The following is a 26,670-nucleotide window of genomic DNA, read 5'->3' as shown; positions in this document are numbered from 1 at the left end:
CTAGAAACCCCATATATTTTTAGGATAAATTTATCACTTTAATACATGGTCATCGCTTCACCTTTTTGAGTGTCAGTCTGTCATGTTTAATATTTTTCCCATGCTTGCAACCTTAATGTTATTTTGAAATCACCATATCGAACACATTTTAAATTCATTTACCTACATCTTACTGTTTTCTAGAATCAAGTGAGACATGTTATATCTTTTCAGGTCTAACATTGTATCTGGAACAAAATGTTAGAGTTGGATCAGTTTGGAAGCTCTCCAGTAGTCCGGTGGTGATAGCAAGGTTTCATAAGGACATGTGAAGTGTACTGTCATAAGTGACCATGATTAGTTCATATCACCACACTGATATATAGCACCACAAAGACATGGCTTAGGTCTTCATGAGAGAGAATAACACCATTTTTCAGTAAGGTAGAGCCTCCCTAGAAACTGTATTTTCCTATCCCATTGTCACCTTTTGTAGTTATTGACATTGAAATGGAATGCATTTTTGCTATACAACATGGTAGTGGTCCCATCCGAACTTTAAATCTGAGTGCGCTATTACTTATACAAACAACTGCCTACGTACCTGACACAATATGTGGAACATAGCACCTGTCACTGTTTCTTTAGTGTCTACACCTATATGCATCTGGACAGGCATATTGCGGTTTGCTGCCAAAATCACTATGAGCTGTGTTGCTTCACTAACCCTGGGAAAAATGATATCACTTGTACAGACTTAAGCTACCATTTGTTTTAAATACCATGTATTAGTCAACTTTGCTGTCTAAAATTTGTCAAACTGAATTTTAAAACTTGTAGGAAAATTTATATTTTCAATAAAATGTAGTTTTTAAAATTTAAATGTTTATTTAAATTTCCTTTATCAATAATTTCAAATTGTAAACATATTCTCAGAGAGGCCTTGTACATTCAGGTTTTCATTGCATTGAAAAATTCTTATAATTAAGGAAGATATAGCAAATTAAGTTTTGGTTTCTCAAGAGCACTTGGACCAAAACTTGCACCCTGTGGAACACCAGCACTACACACTTTCTGAAAGGTGTCACGTGTCTTGTTTGTAATAAAATTCAAAAAGACTTCATGTATAAAATTGAAATAGGTGTGGCATGCAAATATAAAAGTTTGACTAAAATTGGCCATAACAAATTGGGCCTGTCAGGAATCAGGTCACAATTAGTACATCCAGTTCAGTACCAATAGATGTAGTTCAAATCTATTTTTAGAATATTTCTTCCTCTCATTTTGGTGGTGACAGAAGAGTTATATTTATGCATTTTTTAGGGATTTAAGAAGTATTGAGAAACAAATGTAGAGAACATAGAGTAAAATTAATTGTGTTCTATGTCCTTATGGATCTGACCTTGTTCGATTTATTGACAAATGGAGTTTATCAGGAATATTATGTTCCCTGAATATTACTGGACCAGAAGTATGTTAGTTATCACGTCACTTTCTCGCATCATACCTTCTATTTTGTCCTCTTTATCTCACATGTATATGGTATGCATGTGTGTTTGGAAGTAAGTAACATTATCTTATGTTTATGAATTTAGCATTTGATGTGATCTTATTCAAATACATGTATGTAGATGCACGTTTGCTTTTTAGACCAACAAGTAGATCTCCGCCTTTTCTTCTTTTTTCTCCCCTGACATTACCGGTAGTGTCAGAAAAAAACAAAAGAAGCGATGATCTACTTGCTGGTCTAGTTTGCGTGGAATATGTATGCAAATGTATGTACAAGTATTATATTTGCATATGGTCATCCAAAGTGTATCAATTTAGCGTTCATATATATACCAATCATGTGCTGCAAAATGGCATTAAACCCAGTAAAACCAATCTGAATAATCAATCCGCTAATAAAAAGAGGCGTGATCTAACGATTGTGGACTAGATGTATCAAAGTTTTGGAAATTAAGATCTGTTAAGTGTATATTTGAAACTCGTCTGCAGTAAAAACGCCCTGTGTATATACATGCACGAGTGTGTGTGTGTGTGTGTGTGTGTGTGTGTTTTGACTGAAAATCAAAGAACCGAAGGTACTGTAATATTAATTGCATTTGAAAGATGCAAGTTGTTTTTTTCTTGTTATTGTTGGAAAATGGCGTCAAACTCACAACATCACGCTGAATATGAGTAAACAGTGTGTGTGTGTGTGTGTGTGTGTGTGTGTGTGTGTGTGTGTCTAATATCAACGAACCTAAAGCACCATAAGCTTACGTCCATGTGAAAGTGGCAACATGGTTGGGGTTTTTTGTTTGTTTGCTGTGATCTGTTCATTATTTTTTTCTCTACCTATGAGCATGTGCCATGGTATTTTTCATCTTCGAACTAATTCTAAGAAATTAATAAATTCTTTGGGAAAGGCTTATTACATCGGCTTTACAATTTCATTAATGATCAAAGCTGCTCAGATTTGCTCCTTGAGGCATCTAACGAAACCAAATTAAAGCAAAACAGACGAAATAACATTAAGGAAATTTTTTTGACTATGGCTGCCTAAAAATAATTCAAAAAGAACAATCTTAAAACCATTCACATGTCACAGAGTACCAGCAAGTTTTAATATACAACTTTGGAGGCCTCGTATTTCTAGCTACTTTTATGTATTTGTGATTGAAAATCTCTAACGAAATCTGAGTTGTTACTTACATAAACTTTGTATTACTATTATTTTTGATGGATAGTAACACCGGCTGCATTCATTTAAACTCAAAACATACAAATCTATGAAAACGGCATGACACGTTTCCGACAGAAAATAATTTTCAATGCTGGCGATGTATCACAGCAGGTGACATACCTTAAAAGAAATGAAGAATTTACACGTAAGTATTAAGGTTTTAAATGCTAATTTTAAACTACATGGAATTAAACGGGAACCCGGATGGCCGAGTGTTCTAAAGCGCTCGACTTTACCAATCACTGCCATCTCATCTCGATCCACGTGGTTCGGGTCTCGGGGTCGGTCTATGTGTGTATATGAGAAAGGTTGCCATTAGCCTCTCGTGAGTCGGTGGCTCTTCCCGAGGTTTTCTCCAGTTTCTTATGCCACTATTTATACTGGCCGCCATGTATAGCCTATCACGTGCTGAAAAATGGCGTTATTCCCACAACAACAACATGGGAATATGTTATGCGCCTTTTTTGCGAGTTGGATCTAACAGTTTTAGCAGTAGGAAGAGAAACTCATTGATGCTCATTTTACAAAGAGTTTTCAATTTAATTTTCCTGAAATCTATACCTCAAAAGCCGAAATCTAAGCTGCGTACCACTACCGAAACGAGAGAGGAAACAATGCTCTAAATATAGACTGGGACTACTTTTGTGGGTACTGATCCGGAAGTAATAATTGCGACTCAATTTCATTAACGGCAGCCTAAACATGTCTGAATCTTTACTTAACCATGTGTGGACCACCTATTGGAATTGTACCAAACGCAATAAAGACAGTTAATGGTCTAAGCTTGGTATAACATACCCTAGTTTGCTAGTACATATGCCAGGTTTAAGGTCTACATTGCTCTCCTCGGAGAAGACAGATGATATCCCAAACATCTGAAACATCCACACGTTGCATTAATCTAAAATGGAATTTTTTTTCTTCAAGTAAATTTTGATTTCCTATATGAATAAAACACCTGTTATTTTTTTCCAAATTAGTAATCTTTTCCTGATGTATAAATAGGTAGTTATAATCCATCTCGATAACTCGAACATCTAACGAATGTGGATTACATCCCTTTCACTGTCAAATTAACTCCCCCTGCCTTTTCCACGACAAGAAATATAGAAATATTAATTAGTATCCTTTCTACCAGTATAAAGAAAATAAATGGGTTTCACTGAAATTCAAAATAGCCAATAGCAAAATGACACTGTATATTGAAAACTATGACCCTTTTGGATCTTTGTAGACATAACCATTCCACTATCGTCTTTACAAAAGCATTTGGAAAGTTCAAACTATTTCTCTTCAAAATAAAGCGTGAAAGTATAATGATTACTCTGGTTTCTCTTCACATCGTATTAATCTTTCGCCTTTTACTAAAGATTACCGTGGAGAGGAACATTTAATGAGTCTATAGACCATTCTTTGAAGCCTCACTTTGGTGAGGTACCAATTCAATTAAAGTAAACCTCTTGTTCAAATTTAGCATTTTGTTCTCTTTTCTTCTAACCAGATCCAAATGGAAGATAGTAACCGATGATTATATAATCAGGTCTCAGTACTTCCAGTTCGGTACTCACAAAGGTAGTTCTAGTCTATTGTTAGAACATTTATTCCTCTCTCATTGTCATGGTGATAGAAGAGTTATATTTATGCGATTTTGATAGGGATTTAAAGGTCATTGTTTATTCTTGAGAATATGAGCTCAGGTGTGGTTTTCCATGTGTATTTTGGCGATAGTGCATAGTCAGTAATAAGGCCATGGTGATGATCCGGAAGTGAAATATGTGTTCTGTTTACATACTGCTCTGTTGACAGTCCAGCCTCTCAAAAAAACCTTTGGCAAGAACTTCACCGTGAAGGTATTTTTAGATTAACATATGATTTGTACTGATTGTCACACAGTGGAAATGTCAGCCTCGAGAACCAAATGTAGAGAACATATAACAAAATTAATTGTGCTATGTCCTGTCAGTGCAGTATTTGAGTAAAGATTAAACTGGTATTAAATCTTTATTATTAATGAACGACACATGAAATTTCAATATGTTATGTATATTGACTTTGAAAAACAGTAGAATGAAATTAGAAATAAAAAGTTAAGTTTTATTTTGAAAAATTTAAATGAAATTTAAAAAGAAGTATAAAAAATTAAAACATTTACTCCAAAATATATAATATTTGTTGAAATGATATTAAATGATATCAGCATGTAAATATTCCTACACCATATATAAGTTCCAATGTTGGATATTTGTCAAATTTTGTCAGAGAAAATATCTTTGTAAGTCAAAATGAGACCATCATTTAAAATACACGAAGACAAAATTCCAGTTTGTATTGGTCATTCAAAGTATTTATTAGGGGTCCAAGCAGTTAATTTATGAGTTTATCATGGGGTCACTTCCTGAGTAACACATATCTGCTTGTATGGCCTTCAGTAATTTTTTACAAACATAGTTATAGGGTATTTAGTGAGAGGACAGAGATGAAAACTTTATACTAGAACCTAGTCAAGTTCTCTACTAAATCATTTTAAACTGTCCCAGAATGAAATACAATTCAAAGGGATAAAATATACTTTCCCCATGTATATTACCCTTGGATGTAAGAAAACAGCAAAATAATATAAGCTGAACACAAAATGCATTCCATTGTATTGTTCAGTTTGGTTACGATATTGATTGGTGTAGTGCAGCATTGTGGCCTATATGATGTTATGGGAATGCTGATGATCCATCTTGCTTTATGCATTATTAATTACTAATAATATTTGTTAACTGACACTCTAAAGATTGCATAAGAAATATTCAAACAGATTATTTGAATTCAACTTTGTACAACTGATTTTGCGATAGCTACATATCCCACATGAACAAATATTCATATATTTTAGAATGTTTGGGATCAAACGTTCACATTCAGTACATCATATAGGCTGACATTGTACATATAGTGAATCTGTAAGGCCCATTTCTGGCTGTGTGCGCTGAAAATATCCCAAAATGTTATTTTCATCATGAGTAGGCCTATGTATGATAACATATTTCAATTTAGTACTATGACAGTGTGCAGTATTGTAGCATCAGCTGATATCTGATTCCATTGAATCATTGAGTTTAATAATTGGTAACCAACACTCTTAATGATAAATGTTGAAACAGATCATTTGAATTTTGTTTGCACATTTGATCTTAAGAAGTACATTGTATATGTCCCACATATGTAAATGTCCATCCTGGTTTTCACGTTTTGGGGATCAGAATTTCACATTTAGTTGACGATATAGGATTTATTGGTATCTATAGTTGATCTGTGTGGCCACATTTTGCTGTATTCATCTGCAATATCCAAAATTGTTATTTCCCTCATGAATAAGATCGCTTATAGTCATATATTTTAATTTATTACATTGTCGCTTGACTTTCCTGTATACTGGTATGTACTAATGTTTGCACCAATCATCAAACCTCACAGCCCCAACATTGCCTTAAACTGTATGATACATAGTCTACCTGATTTGCTATTTAACCTGTAAATGGCTAAATATGCTTCTAGAAACCCCATATATTTTTAGGATAAATTTATCACTTTAATACATGGTCATAGCTTCACCTTTTTGAGTGTCAGTCTGTCATGTTTAATATTTTTCCCATGCTTGCAACCTTAATGTTATTTTGAAATCACCATATCGAACACATTTTAAATTCATTTACCTACATCTTACTGTTTTCTAGAATCAAGTGAGACATGTTATATCTTTTCAGGTCTAACATTGTATCTGGAACAAAATGTTAGAGTTGGATCAGTTTGGAAGCTCTCCAGTAGTCCGGTGGTGATAGCAAGGTTTCATAAGGACATGTGAAGTGTACTGTCATAAGTGACCATGATTAGTTCATATCACCACACTGATATATAGCACCACAAAGACATGGCTTAGGTCTTCATGAGAGAGAATAACACCATTTTTCAGTAAGGTAGAGCCTCCCTAGAAACTGTATTTTCCTATCCCATTGTCACCTTTTGTAGTTATTGACATTGAAATGGAATGCATTTTTGCTATACAACATGGTAGTGGTCCCATCCGAACTTTAAATCTGAGTGCGCTATTACTTATACAAACAACTGCCTACGTACCTGACACAATATGTGGAACATAGCACCTGTCACTGTTTCTTTAGTGTCTACACCTATATGCATCTGGACAGGCATATTGCGGTTTGCTGCCAAAATCACTATGAGCTGTGTTGCTTCACTAACCCTGGGAAAAATGATATCACTTGTACAGACTTAAGCTACCATTTGTTTTAAATACCATGTATTAGTCAACTTTGCTGTCTAAAATTTGTCAAACTGAATTTTAAAACTTGTAGGAAAATTTATATTTTCAATAAAATGTAGTTTTTAAAATTTAAATGTTTATTTAAATTTCCTTTATCAATAATTTCAAATTGTAAACATATTCTCAGAGAGGCCTTGTACATTCAGGTTTTCATTGCATTGAAAAATTCTTATAATTAAGGAAGATATAGCAAATTAAGTTTTGGTTTCTCAAGAGCACTTGGACCAAAACTTGCACCCTGTGGAACACCAGCACTACACACTTTCTGAAAGGTGTCACGTGTCTTGTTTGTAATAAAATTCAAAAAGACTTCATGTATAAAATTGAAATAGGTGTGGCATGCAAATATAAAAGTTTGACTAAAATTGGCCATAACAAATTGGGCCTGTCAGGAATCAGGTCACAATTAGTACATCCAGTTCAGTACCAATAGATGTAGTTCAAGTCTATTTTTAGAATATTTCTTCCTCTCATTTTGGTGGTGACAGAAGAGTTATATTTATGCATTTTTTAGGGATTTAAGAAGTATTGAGAAACAAATGTAGAGAACATAGAGTAAAATTAATTGTGTTCTATGTCCTTATGGATCTGACCTTGTTCGATTTATTGACAAATGGAGTTTATCAGGAATATTATGTTCCCTGAATATTACTGGACCAGAAGTATGTTAGTTATCACGTCACTTTCTCGCATCATACCTTCTATTTTGTCCTCTTTATCTCACATGTATATGGTATGCATGTGTGTTTGGAAGTAAGTAACATTATCTTATGTTTATGAATTTAGCATTTGATGTGATCTTATTCAAATACATGTATGTAGATGCACGTTTGCTTTTTAGACCAACAAGTAGATCTCCGCCTTTTCTTCTTTTTTCTCCCCTGACATTACCGGTAGTGTCAGAAAAAAACAAAAGAAGCGATGATCTACTTGCTGGTCTAGTTTGCGTGGAATATGTATGCAAATGTATGTACAAGTATTATATTTGCATATGGTCATCCAAAGTGTATCAATTTAGCGTTCATATATATACCAATCATGTGCTGCAAAATGGCATTAAACCCAGTAAAACCAATCTGAATAATCAATCCGCTAATAAAAAGAGGCGTGATCTAACGATTGTGGACTAGATGTATCAAAGTTTTGGAAATTAAGATCTGTTAAGTGTATATTTGAAACTCGTCTGCAGTAAAAACGCCCTGTGTATATACATGCACGAGTGTGTGTGTGTGTGTGTGTGTTTTGACTGAAAATCAAAGAACCGAAGGTACTGTAATATTAATTGCATTTGAAAGATGCAAGTTGTTTTTTTCTTGTTATTGTTGGAAAATGGCGTCAAACTCACAACATCACGCTGAATATGAGTAAACAGTGTGTGTGTGTGTGTGTGTGTGTGTGTGTGTGTGTGTGTGTGTCTAATATCAACGAACCTAAAGCACCATAAGCTTACGTCCATGTGAAAGTGGCAACATGGTTGGGGTTTTTTGTTTGTTTGCTGTGATCTGTTCATTATTTTTTTCTCTACCTATGAGCATGTGCCATGGTATTTTTCATCTTCGAACTAATTCTAAGAAATTAATAAATTCTTTGGGAAAGGCTTATTACATCGGCTTTACAATTTCATTAATGATCAAAGCTGCTCAGATTTGCTCCTTGAGGCATCTAACGAAACCAAATTAAAGCAAAACAGACGAAATAACATTAAGGAAATTTTTTTGACTATGGCTGCCTAAAAATAATTCAAAAAGAACAATCTTAAAACCATTCACATGTCACAGAGTACCAGCAAGTTTTAATATACAACTTTGGAGGCCTCGTATTTCTAGCTACTTTTATGTATTTGTGATTGAAAATCTCTAACGAAATCTGAGTTGTTACTTACATAAACTTTGTATTACTATTATTTTTGATGGATAGTAACACCGGCTGCATTCATTTAAACTCAAAACATACAAATCTATGAAAACGGCATGACACGTTTCCGACAGAAAATAATTTTCAATGCTGGCGATGTATCACAGCAGGTGACATACCTTAAAAGAAATGAAGAATTTACACGTAAGTATTAAGGTTTTAAATGCTAATTTTAAACTACATGGAATTAAACGGGAACCCGGATGGCCGAGTGTTCTAAAGCGCTCGACTTTACCAATCACTGCCATCTCATCTCGATCCACGTGGTTCGGGTCTCGGGGTCGGTCTATGTGTGTATATGAGAAAGGTTGCCATTAGCCTCTCGTGAGTCGGTGGCTCTTCCCGAGGTTTTCTCCAGTTTCTTATGCCACTATTTATACTGGCCGCCATGTATAGCCTATCACGTGCTGAAAAATGGCGTTATTCCCACAACAACAACATGGGAATATGTTATGCGCCTTTTTTGCGAGTTGGATCTAACAGTTTTAGCAGTAGGAAGAGAAACTCATTGATGCTCATTTTACAAAGAGTTTTCAATTTAATTTTCCTGAAATCTATACCTCAAAAGCCGAAATCTAAGCTGCGTACCACTACCGAAACGAGAGAGGAAACAATGCTCTAAATATAGACTGGGACTACTTTTGTGGGTACTGATCCGGAAGTAATAATTGCGACTCAATTTCATTAACGGCAGCCTAAACATGTCTGAATCTTTACTTAACCATGTGTGGACCACCTATTGGAATTGTACCAAACGCAATAAAGACAGTTAATGGTCTAAGCTTGGTATAACATACCCTAGTTTGCTAGTACATATGCCAGGTTTAAGGTCTACATTGCTCTCCTCGGAGAAGACAGATGATATCCCAAACATCTGAAACATCCACACGTTGCATTAATCTAAAATGGAATTTTTTTTCTTCAAGTAAATTTTGATTTCCTATATGAATAAAACACCTGTTATTTTTTTCCAAATTAGTAATCTTTTCCTGATGTATAAATAGGTAGTTATAATCCATCTCGATAACTCGAACATCTAACGAATGTGGATTACATCCCTTTCACTGTCAAATTAACTCCCCCTGCCTTTTCCACGACAAGAAATATAGAAATATTAATTAGTATCCTTTCTACCAGTATAAAGAAAATAAATGGGTTTCACTGAAATTCAAAATAGCCAATAGCAAAATGACACTGTATATTGAAAACTATGACCCTTTTGGATCTTTGTAGACATAACCATTCCACTATCGTCTTTACAAAAGCATTTGGAAAGTTCAAACTATTTCTCTTCAAAATAAAGCGTGAAAGTATAATGATTACTCTGGTTTCTCTTCACATCGTATTAATCTTTCGCCTTTTACTAAAGATTACCGTGGAGAGGAACATTTAATGAGTCTATAGACCATTCTTTGAAGCCTCACTTTGGTGAGGTACCAATTCAATTAAAGTAAACCTCTTGTTCAAATTTAGCATTTTGTTCTCTTTTCTTCTAACCAGATCCAAATGGAAGATAGTAACCGATGATTATATAATCAGGTCTCAGTACTTCCAGTTCGGTACTCACAAAGGTAGTTCTAGTCTATTGTTAGAACATTTATTCCTCTCTCATTGTCATGGTGATAGAAGAGTTATATTTATGCGATTTTGATAGGGATTTAAAGGTCATTGTTTATTCTTGAGAATATGAGCTCAGGTGTGGTTTTCCATGTGTATTTTGGCGATAGTGCATAGTCAGTAATAAGGCCATGGTGATGATCCGGAAGTGAAATATGTGTTCTGTTTACATACTGCTCTGTTGACAGTCCAGCCTCTCAAAAAAACCTTTGGCAAGAACTTCACCGTGAAGGTATTTTTAGATTAACATATGATTTGTACTGATTGTCACACAGTGGAAATGTCAGCCTCGAGAACCAAATGTAGAGAACATATAACAAAATTAATTGTGCTATGTCCTGTCAGTGCAGTATTTGAGTAAAGATTAAACTGGTATTAAATCTTTATTATTAATGAACGACACATGAAATTTCAATATGTTATGTATATTGACTTTGAAAAACAGTAGAATGAAATTAGAAATAAAAAGTTAAGTTTTATTTTGAAAAATTTAAATGAAATTTAAAAAGAAGTATAAAAAATTAAAACATTTACTCCAAAATATATAATATTTGTTGAAATGATATTAAATGATATCAGCATGTAAATATTCCTACACCATATATAAGTTCCAATGTTGGATATTTGTCAAATTTTGTCAGAGAAAATATCTTTGTAAGTCAAAATGAGACCATCATTTAAAATACACGAAGACAAAATTCCAGTTTGTATTGGTCATTCAAAGTATTTATTAGGGGTCCAAGCAGTTAATTTATGAGTTTATCATGGGGTCACTTCCTGAGTAACACATATCTGCTTGTATGGCCTTCAGTAATTTTTTACAAACATAGTTATAGGGTATTTAGTGAGAGGACAGAGATGAAAACTTTATACTAGAACCTAGTCAAGTTCTCTACTAAATCATTTTAAACTGTCCCAGAATGAAATACAATTCAAAGGGATAAAATATACTTTCCCCATGTATATTACCCTTGGATGTAAGAAAACAGCAAAATAATATAAGCTGAACACAAAATGCATTCCATTGTATTGTTCAGTTTGGTTACGATATTGATTGGTGTAGTGCAGCATTGTGGCCTATATGATGTTATGGGAATGCTGATGATCCATCTTGCTTTATGCATTATTAATTACTAATAATATTTGTTAACTGACACTCTAAAGATTGCATAAGAAATATTCAAACAGATTATTTGAATTCAACTTTGTACAACTGATTTTGCGATAGCTACATATCCCACATGAACAAATATTCATATATTTTAGAATGTTTGGGATCAAACGTTCACATTCAGTACATCATATAGGCTGACATTGTACATATAGTGAATCTGTAAGGCCCATTTCTGGCTGTGTGCGCTGAAAATATCCCAAAATGTTATTTTCATCATGAGTAGGCCTATGTATGATAACATATTTCAATTTAGTACTATGACAGTGTGCAGTATTGTAGCATCAGCTGATATCTGATTCCATTGAATCATTGAGTTTAATAATTGGTAACCAACACTCTTAATGATAAATGTTGAAACAGATCATTTGAATTTTGTTTGCACATTTGATCTTAAGAAGTACATTGTATATGTCCCACATATGTAAATGTCCATCCTGGTTTTCACGTTTTGGGGATCAGAATTTCACATTTAGTTGACGATATAGGATTTATTGGTATCTATAGTTGATCTGTGTGGCCACATTTTGCTGTATTCATCTGCAATATCCAAAATTGTTATTTCCCTCATGAATAAGATCGCTTATAGTCATATATTTTAATTTATTACATTGTCGCTTGACTTTCCTGTATACTGGTATGTACTAATGTTTGCACCAATCATCAAACCTCACAGCCCCAACATTGCCTTAAACTGTATGATACATAGTCTACCTGATTTGCTATTTAACCTGTAAATGGCTAAATATGCTTCTAGAAACCCCATATATTTTTAGGATAAATTTATCACTTTAATACATGGTCATCGCTTCACCTTTTTGAGTGTCAGTCTGTCATGTTTAATATTTTTCCCATGCTTGCAACCTTAATGTTATTTTGAAATCACCATATCGAACACATTTTAAATTCATTTACCTACATCTTACTGTTTTCTAGAATCAAGTGAGACATGTTATATCTTTTCAGGTCTAACATTGTATCTGGAACAAAATGTTAGAGTTGGATCAGTTTGGAAGCTCTCCAGTAGTCCGGTGGTGATAGCAAGGTTTCATAAGGACATGTGAAGTGTACTGTCATAAGTGACCATGATTAGTTCATATCACCACACTGATATATAGCACCACAAAGACATGGCTTAGGTCTTCATGAGAGAGAATAACACCATTTTTCAGTAAGGTAGAGCCTCCCTAGAAACTGTATTTTCCTATCCCATTGTCACCTTTTGTAGTTATTGACATTGAAATGGAATGCATTTTTGCTATACAACATGGTAGTGGTCCCATCCGAACTTTAAATCTGAGTGCGCTATTACTTATACAAACAACTGCCTACGTACCTGACACAATATGTGGAACATAGCACCTGTCACTGTTTCTTTAGTGTCTACACCTATATGCATCTGGACAGGCATATTGCGGTTTGCTGCCAAAATCACTATGAGCTGTGTTGCTTCACTAACCCTGGGAAAAATGATATCACTTGTACAGACTTAAGCTACCATTTGTTTTAAATACCATGTATTAGTCAACTTTGCTGTCTAAAATTTGTCAAACTGAATTTTAAAACTTGTAGGAAAATTTATATTTTCAATAAAATGTAGTTTTTAAAATTTAAATGTTTATTTAAATTTCCTTTATCAATAATTTCAAATTGTAAACATATTCTCAGAGAGGCCTTGTACATTCAGGTTTTCATTGCATTGAAAAATTCTTATAATTAAGGAAGATATAGCAAATTAAGTTTTGGTTTCTCAAGAGCACTTGGACCAAAACTTGCACCCTGTGGAACACCAGCACTACACACTTTCTGAAAGGTGTCACGTGTCTTGTTTGTAATAAAATTCAAAAAGACTTCATGTATAAAATTGAAATAGGTGTGGCATGCAAATATAAAAGTTTGACTAAAATTGGCCATAACAAATTGGGCCTGTCAGGAATCAGGTCACAATTAGTACATCCAGTTCAGTACCAATAGATGTAGTTCAAGTCTATTTTTAGAATATTTCTTCCTCTCATTTTGGTGGTGACAGAAGAGTTATATTTATGCATTTTTTAGGGATTTAAGAAGTATTGAGAAACAAATGTAGAGAACATAGAGTAAAATTAATTGTGTTCTATGTCCTTATGGATCTGACCTTGTTCGATTTATTGACAAATGGAGTTTATCAGGAATATTATGTTCCCTGAATATTACTGGACCAGAAGTATGTTAGTTATCACGTCACTTTCTCGCATCATACCTTCTATTTTGTCCTCTTTATCTCACATGTATATGGTATGCATGTGTGTTTGGAAGTAAGTAACATTATCTTATGTTTATGAATTTAGCATTTGATGTGATCTTATTCAAATACATGTATGTAGATGCACGTTTGCTTTTTAGACCAACAAGTAGATCTCCGCCTTTTCTTCTTTTTTCTCCCCTGACATTACCGGTAGTGTCAGAAAAAAACAAAAGAAGCGATGATCTACTTGCTGGTCTAGTTTGCGTGGAATATGTATGCAAATGTATGTACAAGTATTATATTTGCATATGGTCATCCAAAGTGTATCAATTTAGCGTTCATATATATACCAATCATGTGCTGCAAAATGGCATTAAACCCAGTAAAACCAATCTGAATAATCAATCCGCTAATAAAAAGAGGCGTGATCTAACGATTGTGGACTAGATGTATCAAAGTTTTGGAAATTAAGATCTGTTAAGTGTATATTTGAAACTCGTCTGCAGTAAAAACGCCCTGTGTATATACATGCACGAGTGTGTGTGTGTGTGTGTGTGTGTGTGTGTGTGTTTTGACTGAAAATCAAAGAACCGAAGGTACTGTAATATTAATTGCATTTGAAAGATGCAAGTTGTTTTTTTCTTGTTATTGTTGGAAAATGGCGTCAAACTCACAACATCACGCTGAATATGAGTAAACAGTGTGTGTGTGTGTGTGTGTGTGTGTGTGTGTGTGTGTCTAATATCAACGAACCTAAAGCACCATAAGCTTACGTCCATGTGAAAGTGGCAACATGGTTGGGGTTTTTTGTTTGTTTGCTGTGATCTGTTCATTATTTTTTTCTCTACCTATGAGCATGTGCCATGGTATTTTTCATCTTCGAACTAATTCTAAGAAATTAATAAATTCTTTGGGAAAGGCTTATTACATCGGCTTTACAATTTCATTAATGATCAAAGCTGCTCAGATTTGCTCCTTGAGGCATCTAACGAAACCAAATTAAAGCAAAACAGACGAAATAACATTAAGGAAATTTTTTTGACTATGGCTGCCTAAAAATAATTCAAAAAGAACAATCTTAAAACCATTCACATGTCACAGAGTACCAGCAAGTTTTAATATACAACTTTGGAGGCCTCGTATTTCTAGCTACTTTTATGTATTTGTGATTGAAAATCTCTAACGAAATCTGAGTTGTTACTTACATAAACTTTGTATTACTATTATTTTTGATGGATAGTAACACCGGCTGCATTCATTTAAACTCAAAACATACAAATCTATGAAAACGGCATGACACGTTTCCGACAGAAAATAATTTTCAATGCTGGCGATGTATCACAGCAGGTGACATACCTTAAAAGAAATGAAGAATTTACACGTAAGTATTAAGGTTTTAAATGCTAATTTTAAACTACATGGAATTAAACGGGAACCCGGATGGCCGAGTGTTCTAAAGCGCTCGACTTTACCAATCACTGCCATCTCATCTCGATCCACGTGGTTCGGGTCTCGGGGTCGGTCTATGTGTGTATATGAGAAAGGTTGCCATTAGCCTCTCGTGAGTCGGTGGCTCTTCCCGAGGTTTTCTCCAGTTTCTTATGCCACTATTTATACTGGCCGCCATGTATAGCCTATCACGTGCTGAAAAATGGCGTTATTCCCACAACAACAACATGGGAATATGTTATGCGCCTTTTCTGTTGTTGTTGTTGTTGTTGTTGTGGGGTTTAACGCCATTTTTCAGCACGATAGGCTATACATGGCGGCCAGTATTAATGGTGGAGGAAGAACCCGGAAAACCCCGGAAAGAACCACCGACCCACGAGAAGCTACTGGCAAGCTTTCTCACATGCCCACATTGGCTGAATCTTTGACTCGAACCGCCGCAGACAGACGCCTTTTTTGCGAGTTGGATCTAACAGTTTTAGCAGTAGGAAGAGAAACTCATTGATGCTCATTTTACAAAGAGTTTTCAATTTAATTTTCCTGAAATCTATACCTCAAAAGCCGAAATCTAAGCTGCGTACCACTACCGAAACGAGAGAGGAAACAATGCTCTAAATATAGACTGGGACTACTTTTGTGGGTACTGATCCGGAAGTAATAATTGCGACTCAATTTCATTAACGGCAGCCTAAACATGTCTGAATCTTTACTTAACCATGTGTGGACCACCTATTGGAATTGTACCAAACGCAATAAAGACAGTTAATGATCTAAGCTTGGTATAACATACCCTAGTTTGCTAGTACATATGCCAGGTTTAAGGTCTACATTGCTCTCCTCGGAGAAGACAGATGATATCCCAAACATCTGAAACATCCACACGTTGCATTAATCTAAAATGGAATTTTTTTTCTTCAAGTAAATTTTGATTTCCTATATGAATAAAACACCTGTTATTTTTTTCCAAATTAGTAATCTTTTCCTGATGTATAAATAGGTAGTTATAATCCATCTCGATAACTCGAACATCTAACGAATGTGGATTACATCCCTTTCACTGTCAAATTAACTCCCCCTGCCTTTTCCACGACAAGAAATATAGAAATATTAATTAGTATCCTTTCTACCAGTATAAAGAAAATAAATGGGTTTCACTGAAATTCAAAATAGCCAATAGCAAAATGACACTGTATATTGAAAACTATGACCCTTTTGGATCTTTGTAGACATAACCATTCCACTATCGTCTTTACAAAAGCATTTGGAAAGTTCAAACTATTTCTCTTCAAAATAAAGCGTGAAAGTATAATGATTACTCTGGTTTCTCTTCACATCGTATTAATCTTTCGCCTTTTACTAAAGATTACCGTGGAGAGGAACATTTAATGAGTCTATAGACCATTCTTTGAAGCCTCACTTTGGTGAGGTACCAATTCAATTAAAGTAAACCTCTTGTTCAAATTTAGCATTTTGTTCTCTTTTCTTCTAACCAGATCCAAATGGAAGATAGTAACCGATGATTATATAATCAGGTCTCAGTACTTCCAGTTCGGTACTCACAAAGGTAGTTCTAGTCTATTGTTAGAACATTTATTCCTCTCTCATTGTCATGGTGATAGAAGAGTTATATTTATGCGATTTTGATAGGGATTTAAAGGTCATTGTTTATTCTTGAGAATATGAGCTCAGGTGTGGTTTTCCATGTGTATTTTGGCGATAGTGCATAGTCAGTAATAAGGCCATGGTGATGATCCGGAAGTGAAATATGTGTTCTGTTTACATACTGCTCTGTTGACAGTCCAGCCTCTCAAAAAAACCTTTGGCAAGAACTTCACCGTGAAGGTATTTTTAGATTAACATATGATTTGTACTGATTGTCACACAGTGGAAATGTCAGCCTCGAGAACCAAATGTAGAGAACATATAACAAAATTAATTGTGCTATGTCCTGTCAGTGCAGTATTTGAGTAAAGATTAAACTGGTATTAAATCTTTATTATTAATGAACGACACATGAAATTTCAATATGTTATGTATATTGACTTTGAAAAACAGTAGAATGAAATTAGAAATAAAAAGTTAAGTTTTATTTTGAAAAATTTAAATGAAATTTAAAAAGAAGTATAAAAAATTAAAACATTTACTCCAAAATATATAATATTTGTTGAAATGATATTAAATGATATCAGCATGTAAATATTCCTACACCATATATAAGTTCCAATGTTGGATATTTGTCAAATTTTGTCAGAGAAAATATCTTTGTAAGTCAAAATGAGACCATCATTTAAAATACACGAAGACAAAATTCCAGTTTGTATTGGTCATTCAAAGTATTTATTAGGGGTCCAAGCAGTTAATTTATGAGTTTATCATGGGGTCACTTCCTGAGTAACACATATCTGCTTGTATGGCCTTCAGTAATTTTTTACAAACATAGTTATAGGGTATTTAGTGAGAGGACAGAGATGAAAACTTTATACTAGAACCTAGTCAAGTTCTCTACTAAATCATTTTAAACTGTCCCAGAATGAAATACAATTCAAAGGGATAAAATATACTTTCCCCATGTATATTACCCTTGGATGTAAGAAAACAGCAAAATAATATAAGCTGAACACAAAATGCATTCCATTGTATTGTTCAGTTTGGTTACGATATTGATTGGTGTAGTGCAGCATTGTGGCCTATATGATGTTATGGGAATGCTGATGATCCATCTTGCTTTATGCATTATTAATTACTAATAATATTTGTTAACTGACACTCTAAAGATTGCATAAGAAATATTCAAACAGATTATTTGAATTCAACTTTGTACAACTGATTTTGCGATAGCTACATATCCCACATGAACAAATATTCATATATTTTAGAATGTTTGGGATCAAACGTTCACATTCAGTACATCATATAGGCTGACATTGTACATATAGTGAATCTGTAAGGCCCATTTCTGGCTGTGTGCGCTGAAAATATCCCAAAATGTTATTTTCATCATGAGTAGGCCTATGTATGATAACATATTTCAATTTAGTACTATGACAGTGTGCAGTATTGTAGCATCAGCTGATATCTGATTCCATTGAATCATTGAGTTTAATAATTGGTAACCAACACTCTTAATGATAAATGTTGAAACAGATCATTTGAATTTTGTTTGCACATTTGATCTTAAGAAGTACATTGTATATGTCCCACATATGTAAATGTCCATCCTGGTTTTCACGTTTTGGGGATCAGAATTTCACATTTAGTTGACGATATAGGATTTATTGGTATCTATAGTTGATCTGTGTGGCCACATTTTGCTGTATTCATCTGCAATATCCAAAATTGTTATTTCCCTCATGAATAAGATCGCTTATAGTCATATATTTTAATTTATTACATTGTCGCTTGACTTTCCTGTATACTGGTATGTACTAATGTTTGCACCAATCATCAAACCTCACAGCCCCAACATTGCCTTAAACTGTATGATACATAGTCTACCTGATTTGCTATTTAACCTGTAAATGGCTAAATATGCTTCTAGAAACCCCATATATTTTTAGGATAAATTTATCACTTTAATACATGGTCATCGCTTCACCTTTTTGAGTGTCAGTCTGTCATGTTTAATATTTTTCCCATGCTTGCAACCTTAATGTTATTTTGAAATCACCATATCGAACACATTTTAAATTCATTTACCTACATCTTACTGTTTTCTAGAATCAAGTGAGACATGTTATATCTTTTCAGGTCTAACATTGTATCTGGAACAAAATGTTAGAGTTGGATCAGTTTGGAAGCTCTCCAGTAGTCCGGTGGTGATAGCAAGGTTTCATAAGGACATGTGAAGTGTACTGTCATAAGTGACCATGATTAGTTCATATCACCACACTGATATATAGCACCACAAAGACATGGCTTAGGTCTTCATGAGAGAGAATAACACCATTTTTCAGTAAGGTAGAGCCTCCCTAGAAACTGTATTTTCCTATCCCATTGTCACCTTTTGTAGTTATTGACATTGAAATGGAATGCATTTTTGCTATACAACATGGTAGTGGTCCCATCCGAACTTTAAATCTGAGTGCGCTATTACTTATACAAACAACTGCCTACGTACCTGACACAATATGTGGAACATAGCACCTGTCACTGTTTCTTTAGTGTCTACACCTATATGCATCTGGACAGGCATATTGCGGTTTGCTGCCAAAATCACTATGAGCTGTGTTGCTTCACTAACCCTGGGAAAAATGATATCACTTGTACAGACTTAAGCTACCATTTGTTTTAAATACCATGTATTAGTCAACTTTGCTGTCTAAAATTTGTCAAACTGAATTTTAAAACTTGTAGGAAAATTTATATTTTCAATAAAATGTAGTTTTTAAAATTTAAATGTTTATTTAAATTTCCTTTATCAATAATTTCAAATTGTAAACATATTCTCAGAGAGGCCTTGTACATTCAGGTTTTCATTGCATTGAAAAATTCTTATAATTAAGGAAGATATAGCAAATTAAGTTTTGGTTTCTCAAGAGCACTTGGACCAAAACTTGCACCCTGTGGAACACCAGCACTACACACTTTCTGAAAGGTGTCACGTGTCTTGTTTGTAATAAAATTCAAAAAGACTTCATGTATAAAATTGAAATAGGTGTGGCATGCAAATATAAAAGTTTGACTAAAATTGGCCATAACAAATTGGGCCTGTCAGGAATCAGGTCACAATTAGTACATCCAGTTCAGTACCAATAGATGTAGTTCAAGTCTATTTTTAGAATATTTCTTCCTCTCATTTTGGTGGTGACAGAAGAGTTATATTTATGCATTTTTTAGGGATTTAAGAAGTATTGAGAAACAAATGTAGAGAACATAGAGTAAAATTAATTGTGTTCTATGTCCTTATGGATCTGACCTTGTTCGATTTATTGACAAATGGAGTTTATCAGGAATATTATGTTCCCTGAATATTACTGGACCAGAAGTATGTTAGTTATCACGTCACTTTCTCGCATCATACCTTCTATTTTGTCCTCTTTATCTCACATGTATATGGTATGCATGTGTGTTTGGAAGTAAGTAACATTATCTTATGTTTATGAATTTAGCATTTGATGTGATCTTATTCAAATACATGTATGTAGATGCACGTTTGCTTTTTAGACCAACAAGTAGATCTCCGCCTTTTCTTCTTTTTTCTCCCCTGACATTACCGGTAGTGTCAGAAAAAAACAAAAGAAGCGATGATCTACTTGCTGGTCTAGTTTGCGTGGAATATGTATGCAAATGTATGTACAAGTATTATATTTGCATATGGTCATCCAAAGTGTATCAATTTAGCGTTCATATATATACCAATCATGTGCTGCAAAATGGCATTAAACCCAGTAAAACCAATCTGAATAATCAATCCGCTAATAAAAAGAGGCGTGATCTAACGATTGTGGACTAGATGTATCAAAGTTTTGGAAATTAAGATCTGTTAAGTGTATATTTGAAACTCGTCTGCAGTAAAAACGCCCTGTGTATATACATGCACGAGTGTGTGTGTGTGTGTGTGTGTGTGTGTGTGTGTTTTGACTGAAAATCAAAGAACCGAAGGTACTGTAATATTAATTGCATTTGAAAGATGCAAGTTGTTTTTTTCTTGTTATTGTTGGAAAATGGCGTCAAACTCACAACATCACGCTGAATATGAGTAAACAGTGTGTGTGTGTGTGTGTGTGTGTGTGTGTGTGTGTGTGTGTCTAATATCAACGAACCTAAAGCACCATAAGCTTACGTCCATGTGAAAGTGGCAACATGGTTGGGGTTTTTTGTTTGTTTGCTGTGATCTGTTCATTATTTTTTTCTCTACCTATGAGCATGTGCCATGGTATTTTTCATCTTCGAACTAATTCTAAGAAATTAATAAATTCTTTGGGAAAGGCTTATTACATCGGCTTTACAATTTCATTAATGATCAAAGCTGCTCAGATTTGCTCCTTGAGGCATCTAACGAAACCAAATTAAAGCAAAACAGACGAAATAACATTAAGGAAATTTTTTTGACTATGGCTGCCTAAAAATAATTCAAAAAGAACAATCTTAAAACCATTCACATGTCACAGAGTACCAGCAAGTTTTAATATACAACTTTGGAGGCCTCGTATTTCTAGCTACTTTTATGTATTTGTGATTGAAAATCTCTAACGAAATCTGAGTTGTTACTTACATAAACTTTGTATTACTATTATTTTTGATGGATAGTAACACCGGCTGCATTCATTTAAACTCAAAACATACAAATCTATGAAAACGGCATGACACGTTTCCGACAGAAAATAATTTTCAATGCTGGCGATGTATCACAGCAGGTGACATACCTTAAAAGAAATGAAGAATTTACACGTAAGTATTAAGGTTTTAAATGCTAATTTTAAACTACATGGAATTAAACGGGAACCCGGATGGCCGAGTGTTCTAAAGCGCTCGACTTTACCAATCACTGCCATCTCATCTCGATCCACGTGGTTCGGGTCTCGGGGTCGGTCTATGTGTGTATATGAGAAAGGTTGCCATTAGCCTCTCGTGAGTCGGTGGCTCTTCCCGAGGTTTTCTCCAGTTTCTTATGCCACTATTTATACTGGCCGCCATGTATAGCCTATCACGTGCTGAAAAATGGCGTTATTCCCACAACAACAACATGGGAATATGTTATGCGCCTTTTCTGTTGTTGTTGTTGTTGTTGTTGTGGGGTTTAACGCCATTTTTCAGCACGATAGGCTATACATGGCGGCCAGTATTAATGGTGGAGGAAGAACCCGGAAAACCCCGGAAAGAACCACCGACCCACGAGAAGCTACTGGCAAGCTTTCTCACATGCCCACATTGGCTGAATCTTTGACTCGAACCGCCGCAGACAGACGCCTTTTTTGCGAGTTGGATCTAACAGTTTTAGCAGTAGGAAGAGAAACTCATTGATGCTCATTTTACAAAGAGTTTTCAATTTAATTTTCCTGAAATCTATACCTCAAAAGCCGAAATCTAAGCTGCGTACCACTACCGAAACGAGAGAGGAAACAATGCTCTAAATATAGACTGGGACTACTTTTGTGGGTACTGATCCGGAAGTAATAATTGCGACTCAATTTCATTAACGGCAGCCTAAACATGTCTGAATCTTTACTTAACCATGTGTGGACCACCTATTGGAATTGTACCAAACGCAATAAAGACAGTTAATGATCTAAGCTTGGTATAACATACCCTAGTTTGCTAGTACATATGCCAGGTTTAAGGTCTACATTGCTCTCCTCGGAGAAGACAGATGATATCCCAAACATCTGAAACATCCACACGTTGCATTAATCTAAAATGGAATTTTTTTTCTTCAAGTAAATTTTGATTTCCTATATGAATAAAACACCTGTTATTTTTTTCCAAATTAGTAATCTTTTCCTGATGTATAAATAGGTAGTTATAATCCATCTCGATAACTCGAACATCTAACGAATGTGGATTACATCCCTTTCACTGTCAAATTAACTCCCCCTGCCTTTTCCACGACAAGAAATATAGAAATATTAATTAGTATCCTTTCTACCAGTATAAAGAAAATAAATGGGTTTCACTGAAATTCAAAATAGCCAATAGCAAAATGACACTGTATATTGAAAACTATGACCCTTTTGGATCTTTGTAGACATAACCATTCCACTATCGTCTTTACAAAAGCATTTGGAAAGTTCAAACTATTTCTCTTCAAAATAAAGCGTGAAAGTATAATGATTACTCTGGTTTCTCTTCACATCGTATTAATCTTTCGCCTTTTACTAAAGATTACCGTGGAGAGGAACATTTAATGAGTCTATAGACCATTCTTTGAAGCCTCACTTTGGTGAGGTACCAATTCAATTAAAGTAAACCTCTTGTTCAAATTTAGCATTTTGTTCTCTTTTCTTCTAACCAGATCCAAATGGAAGATAGTAACCGATGATTATATAATCAGGTCTCAGTACTTCCAGTTCGGTACTCACAAAGGTAGTTCTAGTCTATTGTTAGAACATTTATTCCTCTCTCATTGTCATGGTGATAGAAGAGTTATATTTATGCGATTTTGATAGGGATTTAAAGGTCATTGTTTATTCTTGAGAATATGAGCTCAGGTGTGGTTTTCCATGTGTATTTTGGCGATAGTGCATAGTCAGTAATAAGGCCATGGTGATGATCCGGAAGTGAAATATGTGTTCTGTTTACATACTGCTCTGTTGACAGTCCAGCCTCTCAAAAAAACCTTTGGCAAGAACTTCACCGTGAAGGTATTTTTAGATTAACATATGATTTGTACTGATTGTCACACAGTGGAAATGTCAGTCTCGAGAACCAAATGTAGAGAACATATAACAAAATTAATTGTGCTATGTCCTGTCAGTGCAGTATTTGAGTAAAGATTAAACTGGTATTAAATCTTTATTATTAATGAACGACACATGAAATTTCAATATGTTATGTATATTGACTTTGAAAAACAGTAGAATGAAATTAGAAATAAAAAGTTAAGTTTTATTTTGAAAAATTTAAATGAAATTTAAAAAGAAGTATAAAAAATTAAAACATTTACTCCAAAATATATAATATTTGTTGAAATGATATTAAATGATATCAGCATGTAAATATTCCTACACCATATATAAGTTCCAATGTTGGATATTTGTCAAATTTTGTCAGAGAAAATATCTTTGTAAGTCAAAATGAGACCATCATTTAAAATACACGAAGACAAAATTCCAGTTTGTATTGGTCATTCAAAGTATTTATTAGGGGTCCAAGCAGTTAATTTATGAGTTTATCATGGGGTCACTTCCTGAGTAACACATATCTGCTTGTATGGCCTTCAGTAATTTTTTACAAACATAGTTATAGGGTATTTAGTGAGAGGACAGAGATGAAAACTTTATACTAGAACCTAGTCAAGTTCTCTACTAAATCATTTTAAACTGTCCCAGAATGAAATACAATTCAAAGGGATAAAATATACTTTCCCCGTGTATATTACCCTTGGATGTAAGAAAACAGCAAAATAATATAAGCTGAACACAAAATGCATTCCATTGTATTGTTCAGTTTGGTTACGATATTGATTGGTGTAGTGCAGCATTGTGGCCTATATGATGTTATGGGAATGCTGATGATCCATCTTGCTTTATGCATTATTAATTACTAATAATATTTGTTAACTGACACTCTAAAGATTGCATAAGAAATATTCAAACAGATTATTTGAATTCAACTTTGTACAACTGATTTTGCGATAGCTACATATCCCACATGAACAAATATTCATATATTTTAGAATGTTTGGGATCAAACGTTCACATTCAGTACATCATATAGGCTGACATTGTACATATAGTGAATCTGTAAGGCCCATTTCTGGCTGTGTGCGCTGAAAATATCCCAAAATGTTATTTTCATCATGAGTAGGCCTATGTATGATAACATATTTCAATTTAGTACTATGACAGTGTGCAGTATTGTAGCATCAGCTGATATCTGATTCCATTGAATCATTGAGTTTAATAATTGGTAACCAACACTCTTAATGATAAATGTTGAAACAGATCATTTGAATTTTGTTTGCACATTTGATCTTAAGAAGTACATTGTATATGTCCCACATATGTAAATGTCCATCCTGGTTTTCACGTTTTGGGGATCAGAATTTCACATTTAGTTGACGATATAGGATTTATTGGTATCTATAGTTGATCTGTGTGGCCACATTTTGCTGTATTCATCTGCAATATCCAAAATTGTTATTTCCCTCATGAATAAGATCGCTTATAGTCATATATTTTAATTTATTACATTGTCGCTTGACTTTCCTGTATACTGGTATGTACTAATGTTTGCACCAATCATCAAACCTCACAGCCCCAACATTGCCTTAAACTGTATGATACATAGTCTACCTGATTTGCTATTTAACCTGTAAATGGCTAAATATGCTTCTAGAAACCCCATATATTTTTAGGATAAATTTATCACTTTAATACATGGTCATCGCTTCACCTTTTTGAGTGTCAGTCTGTCATGTTTAATATTTTTCCCATGCTTGCAACCTTAATGTTATTTTGAAATCACCATATCGAACACATTTTAAATTCATTTACCTACATCTTACTGTTTTCTAGAATCAAGTGAGACATGTTATATCTTTTCAGGTCTAACATTGTATCTGGAACAAAATGTTAGAGTTGGATCAGTTTGGAAGCTCTCCAGTAGTCCGGTGGTGATAGCAAGGTTTCATAAGGACATGTGAAGTGTACTGTCATAAGTGACCATGATTAGTTCATATCACCACACTGATATATAGCACCACAAAGACATGGCTTAGGTCTTCATGAGAGAGAATAACACCATTTTTCAGTAAGGTAGAGCCTCCCTAGAAACTGTATTTTCCTATCCCATTGTCACCTTTTGTAGTTATTGACATTGAAATGGAATGCATTTTTGCTATACAACATGGTAGTGGTCCCATCCGAACTTTAAATCTGAGTGCGCTATTACTTATACAAACAACTGCCTACGTACCTGACACAATATGTGGAACATAGCACCTGTCACTGTTTCTTTAGTGTCTACACCTATATGCATCTGGACAGGCATATTGCGGTTTGCTGCCAAAATCACTATGAGCTGTGTTGCTTCACTAACCCTGGGAAAAATGATATCACTTGTACAGACTTAAGCTACCATTTGTTTTAAATACCATGTATTAGTCAACTTTGCTGTCTAAAATTTGTCGAACTGAATTTTAAAACTTGTAGGAAAATTTATATTTTCAATAAAATGTAGTTTTTAAAATTTAAATGTTTATTTAAATTTCCTTTATCAATAATTTCAAATTGTAAACATATTCTCAGAGAGGCCTTGTACATTCAGGTTTTCATTGCATTGAAAAATTCTTATAATTAAGGAAGATATAGCAAATTAAGTTTTGGTTTCTCAAGAGCACTTGGACCAAAACTTGCACCCTGTGGAACACCAGCACTACACACTTTCTGAAAGGTGTCACGTGTCTTGTTTGTAATAAAATTCAAAAAGACTTCATGTATAAAATTGAAATAGGTGTGGCATGCAAATATAAAAGTTTGACTAAAATTGGCCATAACAAATTGGGCCTGTCAGGAATCAGGTCACAATTAGTACATCCAGTTCAGTACCAATAGATGTAGTTCAAGTCTATTTTTAGAATATTTCTTCCTCTCATTTTG

At 34.2% G+C, this 26,670-nt stretch overlaps 4 non-coding genes across 4 annotated transcripts; all 4 read left to right on the top strand.

The window, feature by feature from the left end:
- Positions 1–4,027: 4,027 nt before the first annotated feature.
- LOC149777031 (U5 spliceosomal RNA) lies at positions 4,028–4,143 on the top strand. Its single transcript, XR_016416431.1, has one exon. It is a non-coding gene; the product is annotated as a U5 spliceosomal RNA (small nuclear RNA).
- Positions 4,144–10,270: 6,127 nt separating this feature from the next.
- On the top strand, positions 10,271–10,386 carry LOC149777030 (U5 spliceosomal RNA). Its single transcript, XR_016416430.1, has one exon. It is a non-coding gene; the product is annotated as a U5 spliceosomal RNA (small nuclear RNA).
- Positions 10,387–16,724: 6,338 nt separating this feature from the next.
- On the top strand, positions 16,725–16,840 carry LOC149777029 (U5 spliceosomal RNA). Its single transcript, XR_016416429.1, has one exon. It is a non-coding gene; the product is annotated as a U5 spliceosomal RNA (small nuclear RNA).
- A 6,342-nt stretch (positions 16,841–23,182) lies between these two features.
- On the top strand, positions 23,183–23,298 carry LOC149777028 (U5 spliceosomal RNA). The gene has a single exon (XR_016416428.1). It is a non-coding gene; the product is annotated as a U5 spliceosomal RNA (small nuclear RNA).
- Positions 23,299–26,670: the final 3,372 nt, after the last annotated feature.

This window comes from Sinohyriopsis cumingii, chromosome 18 (genome assembly GCF_028554795.1).
Source record: "Sinohyriopsis cumingii isolate HCF-2022 chromosome 18, ASM2855479v2, whole genome shotgun sequence".
NCBI lineage: Eukaryota > Metazoa > Mollusca > Bivalvia > Unionida > Unionidae > Sinohyriopsis > Sinohyriopsis cumingii.
Note: the sequence above shows the minus strand (reverse complement) of the source record. Positions and strands in the feature narration are given on the sequence as shown.